Raw genomic sequence first — 3460 nt, forward strand, 5'->3', positions numbered from 1 at the left:
TTCTAATGATCTTCGGATCGCCTTTGAGTTGGGTTGAGATAACCTAAAGTTCTAATGATCTTCGGATCACCTTTGAGTTGGGTTGAGATAACCCAAAGTTCTAATGATCTTCGGATCGCCTTTGAGTTGGGTTGAAATAACCTAAAATTCTAATGATCTTCGGATCAGTTGGGTTGAAATAACCTAAAATTCTAATGATCTTCGGATCGCCTTTGAGTTGGGTTGAGATAACCCTAATGATCTTCGGATCGCCTTTGAGTTGGGTTGAGATAACCCAAAGTTCTAATGATTCGCCTTTGAGTTGGGTTGAGATAACCCAAAGTTCTAATGATTTTCGGATCGCCTTTGAGTTGGGTTGAGATAACCTAAAATTCTAATGATCTTCGGATCGCCTTTGAGTTGGGTTGAGATAACCTAAAGTTCTAATGATCTTCGGATCGCCTTTGAGTTGGGTTGAGATAACCTAAAATTCTAATGATCTCCGGATCGCCTTCGAGTTTGGCAGTCTACCTGCCTTTGCTTACGAATGAGTAATGAGGCAGTCTAACTACATGAGCATGAGATTGATTGCTTATAATGAGTAACTGAGGCTGTCTAATTGTATGAACGTGTGATTGATGGCTCTAGAGACTGAGGGACTCGGACGGTTGGTCGGAGTCCTGAAAAGGGAGTCGGCACTTGGTCAACCGTGCCTCCTTGAAAAAAAGAGTGAAAAAAGGTGCTATAAGGTTGGTGTGTTTGGTTTGGCCGGAGTCCTGAAAAAGGAGTCGGCACTCGGTCAACCGTGCCTCCTTGAAAAAAGGAGTGGAAAAAGGTGCTATAAGGTTGGTTGTTTTGGGTGGACCGGAGTCCTGAAAAAGGAGTCGGCACTCGGTCAACCGTGCCTCCTTGAAAAAGGAGTGGAAAAAGGTGCTATAAGGTTGGTGTGTTTGGTTTGGCCGGAGTCCTGAAAAAGGAGTCGGCACTCGGTCAACCGTGCCTCCTTGAAAAAAGGAGTGAAAGAGGGGCTATAAGGCAGTTGTTGTTTTGGTTGTCCGGAGTCCTAAAAAAGGAATCGGCACTCGGTCAACCGTGCCTCCTTGAAAAAGGAGTGTGAAAAAAGTGTTATAAAGCAATTGTTGTTTTGGTTGTCTGGAGTCCTGAAAAAGGAGTCGGCACTCGGTCAACTGTACCTCCTCGAAAAAGGAGTGTGAAAAAGGGGCTATAAGGCAGTTGTTGTTTTGGTTGTCCGGAGTCCTAAAAAAGGAGTTGCCACTCGGTCAACCGTGCCTCCTTGAAAAAGGAGAGTGTGAAAAAGGGGCTATAAGGCAGTTGTTGTTTTGGTTGGACCGAAGTCCTGAAAAAGGAGTCGGCGCTCGGTCAACCGTGCCTCCTTGAAAAAGGAGTGTGAAAAAGGGGCTATAAGGCAGTTGTTATTTTGGTTGGACCGGAGTCCTGAAAAAGGAGTCGGCACTCGGTCAACCGTGCCTCCTTGAAAAAGGAGTGTGAAAAAGGGGCTATAAGGCAGTTGTTATTTTGGTTGGACCGGAGTCCTGAAAAAGGAGGCGGCACTCGGTCAACCGTGCCTCCTTGAAAAAGGGGTGTGAAAAAGGGGCTATAAGGCAGTTGTTATTTTGGTTGGACCGGAGTCCTGAAAAAGGAGGCGGCACTCGGTCAACCGTGCCTCCTTGAAAAAGGGGTGTGAAAAAGGGGCTATAAGGCAGTTGTTATTTTGGTTGGACCGGAGTCCTGAAAAAGGAGGCGGCACTCGGTCAACCGTGCCTCCTTGAAAAAGGGGTGTGAAAAAGGGGCTATAAGGCAGTTGTTATTTTGGTTGGACCGGAGTCCTGAAAAAGGAGGCGGCACTCGGTCAACCGTGCCTCCTTGAAAAAGGGGTGTGAAAAAGGGGCTATAAGGCAGTTGTTATTTTGGTTGGACCGGAGTCCTGAAAAAGGAGGCGGCACTCGGTCAACCGTGCCTCCTTGAAAAAGGGGTGTGAAAAAGGGGCTATAAGGCAGTTGTTGTTTTGGTTGGACCGGAGTCCTGAAAAAGGAGTCGGCACTCGGTCAACCGTGCCTCCTTGAAAAAGGAGTGTGAAAAAGGAGTGTGAAAAAGGGGCTATAAGGCAGTTGTTGTTTTTGGTTGGACCGGAGTCCTGAAAAAGGAGTCGGCACTCGGTCAACCGTGCCTCCTTGAAAAAGGAGTGTGAAAAATGGGCTATAAGGCAGTTGTTGTTTTTGGTTGGACCGGAGTCCTGAAAAAGGAGTCGGCACTCGGTCAACTGTGCCTCCTTGAAAAAGGAGTGTGAAAAAGAGGCTATAAGACAGTTGTTGTTTTGGTTGGACCGGAGTCCTGAAAAAAGAGTCGGCACTCGGTCAACCGTGCCTCCTTGAAAAAAGGAGTGGGAAAAGGTGCTATAAGGCGGTTGGCCGGAGTCCTGAAAAAGGAGTCGGCACTCGGTCAACCGTGCCTCCTTGAAAAATGAGTGTGAAAAATACGAAGTCATACAACGGTAGTCGGTATGGGTTGGCTAAAAGCTTGTTTAAGGAGTCGGCAAATTTTGATTCGGAAGTTAGCTATTGAGTTGATTTTGAGGCAAGACGATATACTTTCCCGTGCCATGCTTCGCGAGACACAAAAAAGTGAGGGACTAATGATAGATACCTAGCATAAAGCACCCAGTCGATATTACCTAGCAAGCAGTCGGACTCAGCAATTAGCACCCGGGACGTGACCGATCGATTTCCTAATTATCCTTCCGTAACATCCCATTTATTTACCCATTAGTTACTCACTTAAAATACTCATTTATCACCTATTAATTCTATTTTCATAACCTACACATTACTACCCATAAAACCCATTTTGAATACCCATTAATTGATGGGAGCCTACACTACTCATCCGGTGATTATAAAAGAGAGAAGAAAACAGTGAGAGAGGGGGGGATTTTGGGGACTAGAGAGTTCCAACGTGAGAAAAGAAAGAGACAGCAACATAGACATGTACAAGGATTCTATCAATAAAATGAGTGAGTTTCGGCTTGGCACCGCCCAAAAAGGCCCGTGGTTTTCACCCTTTCGGTTTCCACGTCAAAATACTGTGTCTACACTTGCTTTTGTTTATTGTTCTTGTTATTTTCCGGTAGTGTTGGCCTGCCGGCCGATCGCCTGAAGATCGGGAAACCATCAGTAGGCTAAGCTTTCCTTTAGGATTTTTGGATTAAAAAGTGTTTATGGACCTATGTGCCTAGTTCTTGAATTGCTTGAATGAAATATATATTTGGGTTTATTACTTGTGTTGCAATTGTGGCATAATTTCTTGATGCTTGTAATTAAGGATCCAAATTACTCGTTTCATTGCTAAATTTGTATCTGGATGAGATTTAGGACATGAATTAGAGCACCCACAATTGAACTTGATTATTGTACCTCGAGAGAGGACAATTTGGTTAAGGGATTTATTGTGGATAGCTCACGAG

Source organism: Ipomoea triloba, chromosome 13 (genome assembly GCF_003576645.1).
Source record: "Ipomoea triloba cultivar NCNSP0323 chromosome 13, ASM357664v1".
Taxonomy (NCBI): domain Eukaryota; kingdom Viridiplantae; phylum Streptophyta; class Magnoliopsida; order Solanales; family Convolvulaceae; genus Ipomoea; species Ipomoea triloba.